Source organism: Melozone crissalis, unplaced genomic scaffold (genome assembly GCF_028551555.1).
Source record: "Melozone crissalis strain CALT ecotype California unplaced genomic scaffold, PUWL_Pcris_2 ptg000011l_1, whole genome shotgun sequence".
NCBI lineage: Eukaryota > Metazoa > Chordata > Aves > Passeriformes > Passerellidae > Melozone > Melozone crissalis.
In genome coordinates this window covers 3,152,970-3,165,435 of record NW_026535789.1, presented here as the reverse complement: position 1 = coordinate 3,165,435, position 12,466 = coordinate 3,152,970, and positions in this window count along the sequence as shown.

Genomic DNA, 12,466 nt, shown 5'->3' with positions numbered 1-12,466 from the left:
GCTGTGGCCAAAGAGCATGTGTGACCTGCAAACCAGACTAGTGCTCCCCAGGTGTGTGAGAGAGCCGTAGCTGTAAGAGCGTGAGTGACACACAGACAGCCTCACAGGTGAATGTGCACCAGAGGCAACCAGAGTCAGGGCCCTTCCAAGAGGCCCAGGGATACTGAGACCTGTGGGCCAACCCCAGGGTGAGGGGGGGCTACAGGGACCCGTGATTATCTAGGAATAATGATCCAGTTTGTGTCTTGAGGGTGTGAAGGAATGTGTGAGAGTGAATATAGACAAATTAGAATAGAGGTAATGTAGATTGTGCATTATAAGTTTTACCACATATCCTTAGAAGGAAGTGTATTGTGTAGAAGAATGGTGTAAGAAAAAAAAAACCCAAAAATTTAAGTGTAAGGGGTTGAAAGAAATATTTAAGCTCTAAGTGAAAGTAGAACAGAAAACCAGTGAATTAAATACACAGAGATATAAGAAAATAAAAGTACTTTGGGAGTTAAGTTAGCTGAGAAATACAACTCCTTGCAAAATACAGAGTATGTAGAAGTTGATGAGAGAACCAATAACATTAAACAGAGAAACTGAGTTTTGATAAAATCATTAAATAGCAGACTATTAATGCCTGTGTTTGAAAGCCTGTTTCAGGTATTCTTCATTACTAATTCGACTGTGCAGACCAAAAGGAAAAAGGTTGGACTCACATCACTCTCACCCCCTGGCATTGGACCAGGATTCAACATCAGGTTTTTTTTCCTCTGGCATTGGACCGGACTCCACCCCTTTCTCCTTCTGGCATTGAGCCAGACTCCCAGTTTTTCCCTCTAGCATTGGGCCAGAGTCCACACCACTCACCTCTGGGCACTGGACAAGGATTCATCTGCTTCACAAGCTAAATCACCTGAGTATACTGTGGTAAAAGGACCAAAGGATTTAAAGTTGACTCTCAGAAGGAAGAGTCAAATAGACTGAACTGTGTGGAAAAAATTGGTATCAAGAGTTCTAATATTGCTTAAAATGTTTCAAAACTGTTTTGTGTAAACTATGTTGGTAAAAAGTTTAAGACTGTAAATAAGAAATTCTAGTTAAGTTCCCCAATTTATTTCAAAAAAACTCCAGGTTACTCCTCCACAGAACACTCCCCTGGGAGGGGAAACCAAAATTGGTAGGGAACAGACCAAGAGGGGTTTAACCAGAGAAGCGGGTAGAAGGGACTCTAAAGAGCTTGGAAGCTTTTCCTCAGTAAAATTCCCCAAGAGGCAAGGCCGGGTGGGCAAGCTCTGCAAGATGACCCATACCGGACTCTTGGGAAGGGTAGTACTGATGGCTCTGATTGCTGGTGGTGCTCTGGGAAGCCCAGCTGAGCGGTGCAGTGAATGCTACCAACTTCTCTGTGCGGAGGAAGTGAGCTCCTTGTCGAGAGTCCACATCAGTTCTGACCCTGATCGTGTTAACCCCTCCCAATTGGTCCTTTATCAGAAAAATAAGAGAGTGTATTGGAGAGCATACAATATTGCCACTTTCGGGCAGCCACTCCTAGGAGAGTGTACTGTAAGGGAAGCCTGGTTGTGCTTTGAATGTGATGCTGCTGAAACGAGCTCAGAAGATCTAGTAAAAAGTAAAGAAATGGTGAAAATAGTAAGAAAAATTGTTTGTTACAAGTATTTATATAAGTGTACTGGAAAGGAGATCAACCCCTTTTGGAACACATTTCAGGGGAGCCCAAAATCCCTAAGTTTGATCTCATCTGGCAACTGCATTGCTAGAGTGATAAAACCAATTCTCTTATTACCCAAAGAAACTGGATCAAGTTTGGGAGTTCCTATATATAATGATTTGGGAGAAAATAAACAGAACCGGGAAAGTGAAATAGAAATTGAGAAAATCCAAAATTGTAAAAGCCAAATTGAGATCTCAATATCTATGTTAAACAAATTAATCCGGCTCCAGGCAGTATTAAAAATAAAGAATTAAATTATTAGGAACATTTCAAACGAAATAAAAAGATTAGCATGTGTAAATAATCAAGATCAAACTCCTACACTTGATTCCAGTGGGTGGGAGAACCTGGAGATTTTCAAAAAAGATGTATGGGAAAAGGTAGTTTTTCTCACTGTGTGTGTACTTGGAGGATTGCTTTTTTTACTATGCTTATTCATCTGTTTTAGTAGAATAGTACTTGCCGTGCAGACCAACCTGAAGAAACCAAAGAAAGTAACAAAGTTAAGTAACTATGATTACCAAACTGCACAAGAGATTTATAGTAGATTCAAAACAAAAAAAAATTTGTGAGTTGATGCGAGCTTAGAATTTAAGCTCGATCAAAGAAAAAGAGGGGGGACTGTTATGAACAAAATTCGGGTAATATTTTTTTTGTGAGAAAAAGTTACAAAAAGCAGCCAGACCACGGGTAGCTGCTGAAGTTCTTCGTGTTTTGTTATTGTAATCACGAGTCGTTGTGGCTAATCGCTCCTTTTGTATCAGCAGAGCCTCGCCCGAGGCTAAGTTGTACCTTTCCCAGAAGGGTGGGAACCTTCCCGAACAGTAGAAGAGACCTGAGAAGGTGGGGGGGGCTATGCAAAGTGACTCCAAGACCACAATGCAGCATGGGTCCCCCGGTGTACGGAGAAAACCCCAAAACAACGAGCCACCTAAGAGTTGAGAGACTGGAGTGATGTCTAGACGTGAAGAGCCGAATGCTGAACCTGCAGAGATGCAAAACACCTTCAGAGCCTCTCGCCCTGACCAAGAGAGACGACCCCGGCGGTGAGACGAGGCTGACTGAGCTGGCAAAGGTACCATCTGACGGGATCAGCAGGCCCTAAAGGCTCCCACGAGGACTTGATCCCCAGCTCTGCCCCTTGCGGACAGAGCTGCGCATATCCTCCTCCTCTGAGTCGCCCGGGAAGACGACGGAGACTGCAGACCCGTTGACCCACCCAATCCTGAGCTGATCACTTTTAATAAAGGCATTGAAAAAGGAGAAGAAGTCTCCTGGCCCTGTTTATTTCAAGCTCACGCAGGATTTTGTGCTTCTCTACAATGGTGCAGCAGCTCATCTTTTATAGATGTGTTCCCAGTTTTCCTCTGCTGAGTTTCCAGTTCCCTGTTGCTAATTGCATCAATCCACATTTCCACTGGGACTGCAGCAGTGTCATCAACCTGTAACCTGTCAAATCCCTTCCCAAATTCGATTGTTGTTGTGTCTGTAATGCTTTGGGCGCTTGTTCCTCGCTGTCTACAGTGTGAGCTGGATTTTGATCAAGTGCTTCCTTGCACTTTGAGCACACTTCAAGGAAGTGTCTGGATGCAAACACAGAGAGACAGTTGCCCTAAGAGCTGTGCTGCCTGTAGTCTGGAAGCAAGATCAGTTGTCTCTTCTGACAGGCAGCCAGAGCTGACGGCTCTGGAAAGGTTGGTGAAACTTCCCAAAGCCCTTTAACACTTGGTTAGGCATTGCTTCTTTCTCACTTGGCACTAAATAATGCACCAGGTGCAGGCTCAGACTGAAGGGAGATGTGTGCCCCAGAGAGGCTTCCAGCACCTCTGCTCTTAGACTTTTGGGCATCATCTGTGGGGCTTTTCCTTCTGTCCATGGTTGGAGTCCACAGGAACCTGGAGGTTTTTTGGGGTTAAGTGAGTGGGATTGCTGTTTCCTCTGAATGAAGGTTCACACCCCTGCTCTGACTCCTCATGGTCAGGTAACGGAGTTTGTTTGAAGTTGTGCTTCCTCTGCAGTCTTTTTTCTTTCAGAATACACTTTCTCCATGTGACAGTACCCTTGGGAGCTGGAACATATTTTACTTTTGTTATTTGGGCACCAAATCTCCCAATATTTTGTTCAGCATTCCTGATGATGATTGGAAGTTGGATTTCTCTGGCCATCTAGTTGTATCACTGAGCAGCAGATTTTCCACCCAGCAGTGGTGGGAAATTTTCTACCCAGCAGTGGCTCCTCTGGGAAGAGTTTGCTGTGAAGATTCAGAGCAAGGATATTAGAGGCAGGGGTTTAATTGGGAAAGGAAAAGGGCATTAATCGCCCCCCAGCAGTGATGAGTGGAGAGCTGGGGCTGCACAAGGCTCTGCTCTGCCCATCCCCGTGGCAGCAGTCCTTTGCTGCTCCCTAATGTGGCAGAAACCCTCTGGCAGATTTCTAGCTGACAGTTGGGAGTTAATGAGTGCAGTTTCCAATCCAGATGGACAAGTGAGAACCTCCACTGCCCAAATATCAAAATATTTACAGATTGCTCTGCAGAGAGGCAGCAGTGGGGCACAGAGGCTGCCTTTGCTGCAGAGCAGCTCCCTGCAGACTGGAGGGATGGAGCAGAGCCTGGCACTGTGACTGGCACGGTGCAGCGTGGATCTCTCTGGGCTTTGGATGGATGTCTCAGGGCAGAGCAGGGAGCTCAGCTGGCCTGCACCTTCAGCTGTGGTTAAAGCTCTGCCTTGCAGAGCTGAACCTGCAGTGACTCCCCGCTGTTTGTGCTGCCCAGAGTAATTTTCTGCAGTGCCCAATGATTTCCCAGTTAAAAACCAAGGAGCCACAGCTGCTGCTGCTGGTCAGGCTGCCAGAGTGAAGCTGATGTGAGCATGCTTTTGGTGCTGCTTGTGCAAAGATGAAACCATCTCATGTTCAGCAGGGAGCCAGTGATACATTGCTTGGCATTTAAATATCCATGGCTGCAGTTCCCAAGGATCCTCAGGCTACCTTTGCTGAAATAAACAAAAAAAGGGCCAGGAGACTTCTTCTCCTTTTTCAATGCCTTTATTAAAAGTGATCAGCTCAGGATTGGGTGGCTCAACGGGTCTGCAGTCTCCGTCGTCTCTCCCAAAGCGACTCAGAGAAGGAGGATATGCGCAGCTCTGTCCGCAAGGGGCAGAGCTGGGGATCAAGTCCTCGTGGGAGCCTTTAGGGCCTGCTGATCCCGTCAGATGGTACCTTTGCCAGCTCAGTCAGCCTCGTCTCACCGCCGGGGTCGTCTCTCTTGGTCAGGGCGAGAGGCTCTGAAGGTGTTTTGCATCTCTGCAGGTTCAGCATTCGGCTCTTCACGTCTAGACATCACTCCAGTCTCTCAACTCTTAGGTGGCTCGTTGTTTTGGGGTTTTCTCCGTACACCGGGGGACCCATGCTGCATTGTGGTCTTGGAGTCACTTTGCATAGCCCCCCCCACCTTCTCAGGTCTCTTCTACTGTTCGGGAAGGTTCCCACCCTTCTGGGAAAGGTACAACTTAGCCTCGGGCGAGGCTCTGCTGATACAAAAGGAGCGATTAGCCACAACGACTCGTGATTACAATAACAAAACACGAAGAACTTCAGCAGCTACCCGTGGTCTGGCTGCTTTTTGTAACTTTTTCTCACAAAAAAAATATTACCCGAATTTTGTTCATAACATTTGCTGCTCCTGCTTGTCACAGGTCTTCTCCCGTCTCATTTGCTGCTCAAACAAGGTTTTACACCCGTGGGAGCCCAGTTCTGCAGGCAGCCACGGCAGGGAGGTGTTTTCAGGGCTGCTTTGAAGGGCTTGTTGTGCAAGGACAGGGCTGAGGATGAGCAGTACCTCAGCCCAGTTTCACTGCCAGTCTGTCCTCCAGGGGATTCCAGTGGCCAAATGAGGCAGCACCGATTTGGCTGACAGGAGGTTCCTGAGGCAGGGGAGGCAGGAGGCAGCAGGATCTGTGCCAGGCCTGTGCCACAGCCTGTGGGGGTGACCTGGCTGCTGCTGAGGGTCCCCTCACACCTTGTCTGCTCCTGCTGCTCGCTGGGATGTCCTGAGCTGCAACAACTCTTGCTAATTGCTCTGCTGAATTCATCACTGTCCAAACCATTGGCTTCTCACTGACCCAGACCTAACTGAGACAGTGGTGGGCAGGTCTCTGAAATATTTATGGCAGCACAGTCAAGAGAGGGCTGTGAAATACAGAGTGAAACCACCAGGGTATGCTCATTTTTGCAAAGTTTGACATGTCTAATCCAGGAAATAGGAGCCTCATCAGATCAGCACGGTTTTGCATACAGAGGGAAGGCAAATGGAATTTCAAAAACCTCATCTATACTAGATGAAATGCTTCTTCTCCACGTTTCTTTATAAAACGACTTGTTAATGATGTGCAGATGGGAGGAATCTCCACTCTGGAGTTGGTATAATCTTGTCTGGCCAGCAACAGGAGAGCTAGAGGATGATTCCAGCAGGTAGGAAAGGCCAGGCTGACTTGAGAGCAAATGTTCAGTGCTTGGAAGCTGAGTTATAGTCCCTGGTAGTTTTCCCTCTACTTGTTTTCAATCTGACTTCGAGCATAGGAGGCTTTCCATCTCCTTAATTTATCTCCTGCCTGTCCTTTTTATTGCCAGCTGCCTTCATGGGCTCCTCTCTCAGCTTCCTACCCTTGTGAGCTTTCCTTTGCCCCTCATCCTCACATCACAGGCGGCACAGTGTCCCTAACACTTGTGCCTAATTCCAAGTCCTTGGCAGAAGTGCCAGGGCTGAAGCTCCAGGTGCTGCTCCTGCCTGGTGTGTGGGGCAGTGCCAGGCAGATGGGGCTCACCAAGCACACCCTCCATGCCCTGGTCCTGGTCTGGGTAAGAGGGATGGTGATGTTTCCCTCCAGCTGTTGGTGAGAGGACAGGACTGGGGCTCAGGAGATGCTGGGACAGTGAGCAGACAGGGGTTCCCAGCCCCCTGCTCCAGCAGGAGGATGTGTTTGAAGGATGCCAGCTCTGGGCAGGGAATCACAGCACAAATGTCCTGCCCTGCAGCTTGGTTTCAGCATTTCTGTACAGAATTGGGACCCCCAATTCCATGAATTGGGAGCCAGCTTTTGCCCCCCAAATGCAGGTAAAACTTCTCTTCTGTCATTTGCAGAAGTGGCAGTGTCCTGGCAGCACTGGTGTGGTGAGGAAAAGCCCTACAATGCTTGCTCAGGTTAAGTAGCAGAGTGGGCTTGGGGCGGGTTTTTGGTGTGTCAGGTCAGTCCTGTCCCTTGCTGGCCATGATGTTCTGGTTTCAAAATGGTTACAAAAGACTTTTGCATGCTCCTTCTGCCAAAAACTAACTGTGCTTCTGAGCAGCCAGAATAAAATCTGAGCTTCTCTAACACGCAGCCATGGACAAGGCTGTGGGCACTGCCAAAACAAGGGTGCAGGGCTGTGTTTCCATGAGCCAAGCCATGACTCCTGCTAGTGGTTTGTGGAATTCTGAGCCCTGCAGGGTATTCCAGGTGGTCAGGAGGGGCCATAAACCAGGGGATGAGGTGCTGAGACTCAAGCAGTGGTTTTAGTGCAACAGGAGGAGGTTAAGCTGCAGCTTTCAGAATAATTTCAAACTTCACTTTAATGATGCTCAGGCTACTGGTGGTGTAATAGCAGCAGACATCAGCAGTGGAACCATTCCCGTGGTTAAATGTACATTGTTTGGTGGGGGAAAAGTGCTTTGAAGGAAGAGAGACTGTTTCCCAGGGAACACATCTCTCATTCCTTGCTTTCATCTCCTCCCTGCCAAGCTGGGGATGCTGTGAGCATGTGAGCTGCTGAGAGGTGCTCAAATGTGTGCTGGGTGATGAGGAATCCCTTGCTCTGGTTTTTATGTGCAAGTAGGCTGGTTTTGCTGCAATAGCTCAAATAACCTTCGCGTGGCTGTTTAGAAGGATAAACCTCATTAAAGAAGAGGTATTTAATAACAGGCCTATTTTTATCTCTGTCTTTATCTAACAGTCTGCACATTTATTTCAAGCTTGTAACAGTGTTTTGGAAAAAAATTGTTTTCCCTCCTCTGAAATGTTTTGGCAGTGCCTCCAGCCTTGGTCATCTTGAATTTCCAGTCTGGCTAGCATCTCTCCTCTTTCCAAAGCCAGCAAGCCACAGCAGGCCCAAAGCTCCAACATTTTCCTTGGGAAATGGGAAATTCTTGGGGGAATATACTTTCAAAACATGGGACTTGGGTCCCAGGGTTACTGAAACAGTTATGAAGGTTTGATCACAAACATAATCACAGCGACTCCCTCAGGCTTCAAATGTGTGATCTTGTGTGGCACAGGCACTGCAGGCACTGCAGTGTTTGGTGTTTGCTGCAGGATGTGACTGACCACACACTCTGGGAGAGGCTGGCAGCTCTGGGGTCAGGCATTCCTGCATAGATTATTTTTCCTAAATTTGTCAACTTTATTCTGTAATGTCATAAATTCGGCCCTGACCTATAGATATCTTGCAGACATTGTGTGTTCAGCCCGCTCTCCTGTGTTTGCTGTCATTTGCTGGTGGTGAAGGAGGAAGCCCCAGCCCTGAGGGGATGCACCATCTTTCCACCTCCTTCCACATCTGTCCCTTTGGCATTGCTGGCTCTGTACCCAGACCCTGCCCTGAATGAAGGTTTGCTGGAGCGCAGGTGTCTGAGCCTGAGGCCAGGATGACCATTTCTGAGCCCTTTTCCCAGGATACATGTGGCCATATGCTCCAGGAGCTGCTGGATTTGGGCCTTGGGATGTGTGTGGCAGTTGTTACAAAAGAACTTGGCTCTAGGGGCTAATCCCTGGTTTTTCCTTGCTGTTCAGTCTGCATCATATACATCCCTTACCCACAGTTTTGCAGCATTATCTTTTTTCCATAATTAGGGAGTGTTTTCCGTGGTCTTGCTCAGGCCCTTCCTCCCTGCAGTTTCCGCCATGGGTTAAGGCCTGACTTACTGAAACTTCCACAGAGCTGATTCTGGGTGGGCAGGGAAAAGGCCAGAGGGTTTTCAGCAGTCAGCACAGTCAGATGGCTCCTGTGAGGAATATTTCACTTGCTCCTTCACAGCTCTTGCCTGCAAATTGTCCTCTTGCTCAGATGGGGCTCCAGTTTCTTTTTTTTCCTCCTTTTTCTTTCCCAAGTTATTCAGTTTTCCATACATTTATTTAAAGGGTCACACAAGCAACAGGTCTGCTTTTTCCACAGATCCTTCCAGAGCCACGTGCTGTGCCTGCTCCATTCTGGTGCAAAAGCACCTTCTCCTCTGAGGAAAACTCAGAATATCCATCCAGCTGTCTTGACTGAGCGAGGCATTTTCTCTGAACCCTGCCCTCTGTTCATTTCAGAATCTGCAGGGAATTTGGGACATAAATTAAAAAGCTATTTGATGCTCCTTGAGGTCTAGAAGCTGGTTTTGCATTTGTTCTTACTTGAACGCACACTGAGACAAATGGCTCTGCTTTACTGAAGCTGCTTCCTTTGGCATCCTGAGGAAGCTTCCCAGTTAAAAAATAAATATGGCTCTGTTTTTCCAGCCCTGCTTTACCAGCAAAAGCTGGGGAAGGAAATGTAATCTCCTTGGGTCTGTCCTGATGTTTTGCACAGCTAATTCCCATTTATTGAAAGAATTCTTCCACGCCAGATTAACGTTTTATTTTTTGTTATGTGTTTACATTTTGGAAGGAGTAAGGGTGGTGGTGTTGGAAATTCTAATGAGGGACAACATTTCTGATTCAAAAGACTCAGGCTTCTCTCTCCTGATTTTTCTGCCTGATCCTTCAGACTGCAGGAAGTTTTGCTTGGGTCATTCACTTGCAACAGGATGTTATGTGAATACATAATTAATGTATGTAGCCTGTCACTTGGAATTGCTGCTGTTTCTGCTGCTGGAGAGCTCCCAGGGTTGCAGAGTCCTTGCAAGCAGCAATAACAGGAATGTGCCTGTGATCCTGCAAAGCCAGAGGAGGAGCAGGGAGCTGCAAGTTTCCCCCATCACTGCGGGGTGTGAATAAATAGATCTAATCAACAATTTACATGTTAGCCCCGGACCAGGGTTTTTAGGATGTGTCATTCAGCCCAAGCAAAACCTCTGCATCTCAGGCTGGTGGTGTTTCTAAAAGCACCTCTAAGTGATCACTGAGGCTGGATTTTGAGCTGCATTTACATTTTGATAGAATCTGCTGCTTTCCTTATCTGAAACAAAGCCTACCTGATCTTCATTAATTACACTGTCATTTCACCTAACCAGGGTGCTACTAATTACAGTTATCTGTCTGTTCTTCACCAGATAATGCACAAAAGAATTGTTATCCCTGGCTGTATCTGGATTAGCTGGAGCTGTAAGGGGGGTGCACATGGTGATGGGTTTTACAGCTGGAGTGCAGGTATTTATAGACTGTCTGAGGAAATGCTGGATGAGTGGCTGCTGCCCCACTGGCTGTGCTGCCATCCCAGCAGCAAAACATACAGAAAACACTGCTTAAACACAGAAAAATGGTTACTGCAGGGTGGCTGGAGCAGGCCAGCTCCACAAGAGAGGTGATGGAGTCCTGGGACATCCTAGACCCTCCTGAGCACAGGCGTAGGGCTGGAGGGGACACTGCTGGAGCAGGGGTTGATCCCAGAGGTGTTTCCAGGCTCAGCTATCAGGGACTGTCTGGCAGTGCTGTTTCAAGACAGAAAATCTCACAGTGGCTTCACAGAGGGCTGCAAGCCCTGGTGGTGGTGCTGACTGCTGCCCCACTAACATCAGCTGCAGTCTGAGCGGGGCAAGCACAGAAAGGGCTCCTCTGAAAAGAGGCAGCAGGAAATGTCTGAGCTGCTGGGGAGCTGTGGGTCCAGAGGGCTGGAGCCAGGAGCCAGAGGCTGCAGGGAAGGGGGTCCATGAGGGCAGAGCCTTTGCTGGAAGAGAAGCCAAGGGGCTTTCACTTGACTCCTGTTTCATCATCCTTCCACACACTGATCTCTTCAGATGCTCTCCAAACCTTTGGTTTGCTTTCTGAAGGGGAAAGGACTTGTTCTGGAGGAGGAGGAGAGCCAGGCTGCTGAGGAGAGCTGGTCGCTGTCAGCTGGCAAGAGAGGAGGGACACGGAGGCCAGAGGGGGGACACTGGGTGAGGAGATGTTCACATTCAGCTCCATCCACTGTGAGTGCCAAACACACCTGCACTCCTATTTGTACGGCTTGCTGTACTTGATAAACTGATAGATGTGAGTTTGGGCATTTTTGTTACCTTTTTGTATTCTGAAGAGAACTAAAGATGGTTCACATGATTTTTTTTGTGCCTTCAGCAGTGCAGGTGATACAGGCAGGGATGGAACAGCAGCATCTTTATACTTGTCAAGTCTCCATCCACACCCAAGGCACTGCCTGAAGCTCAAAGTGATTTTCTTGCAGGCTTAGAACACTACACCAGCAGGGAGAACAAGAAATTCAGTGGAGATTATGCTCCAGAAAAACTGTATGCGTGGCCCAAAAGCTAAATATGGAACCATGGAAGTGCACACTGCAGTGGTAGGGGAGGTGGGAATGCTGAATGGGGAGGTTTCCTGCCCTTCTGGCACCAGGAACCAGGGGTCCTCTGGTTCTCCATGGTCTTCCTTGAGGATCTCTCGTTCTCCATGGTTCTCCTTGAGGATCTCTGGTTCTCCATGGTCTTCCTTGAGGATCTCTGGTTCTCCCTGGTTCTCCTTGAGGATCTCTGGTTCTCCATGGTCCTCCTTGAGGATTTCTGGTTCTCCATGGTCTTCCATGAGGATCTCTGGTTCTCCATAAGGATCCCTGGTTCCCTATGGTTCCCCCCCAGGGCTGTGCTGGTGCCATGCCCGGAGCTTGCTGTGTCAGCAGGCAGTAGTTTCAGGTGGGGCTGCTCTGCTGTCAGGGCCTTGGTGTTCCCAGCAGGGCAGGGCAGGGATGCTCCTGTCCCAGCAGGACACTGGGCATGCAGGTACCACCCCACAGCAGCTGCTCCTCCTCTGCATCACTTCCAGGGACAGAACTCCTGTCCTGCTGCGTGGCAGGGAGCCCTGCAGAGCCAGCACGGAGGGGGCAGGCTGGGCAGCAGCTGGGCAGCAGCTGGTTTAATCCTTTTTGCCTGTTCCTGCCATGGAAGCTGTGTACTGGGTGAGATGTGTGTGTTTGGGGAGGGCTGGCCCGACCATTAGCCCATCAGTGTTTGCAACACTGGCAGCTGGGGAGAAAACTGTTATTAAGTGTAACATGGCACCTTGGAGACAGAAGCATGGGGAGACAATAAATACAGCCTTCCATAATGCCATTTTATGGTGTCACTCTTCAGAATTTCTTAAGACTTAGTTGCAGCCATGCCTGCAGCCTCCTGTGCTGGAATCCGTAAATTGTGTTCATTATCTCCAGCACTTGCTCTGACCTGCTGTGTTTTACAAGGAGGGAGACACTGGAAGTGTGGGGACACCCCAGCTGCTTTCTGCAGCCGTTCCCCTGGTGCCAATCCAGCTTTTCTGGGATTGCTGGGACACCCCAGGCTGTGCTTGGCTGCGTGGATGGACCCCAGGTGTGATGTGGTGGTTGAAGAGAACACTGAGGGACTGAGGAGCTGCCAAAATCACCACAGCTCCACAGGGAGCAGGGAAGCAGCTGGGCGAGGAGGGAGCCATGGGCACCTTGGAGCACACTGGCACATTTGTCACTCCACTGTGGGACCACTCCAGCAGTCCTGGATGTGCTGAGGATGCTGGAGATGGAAAAGGGTTCACAGGAGCTCCCTGA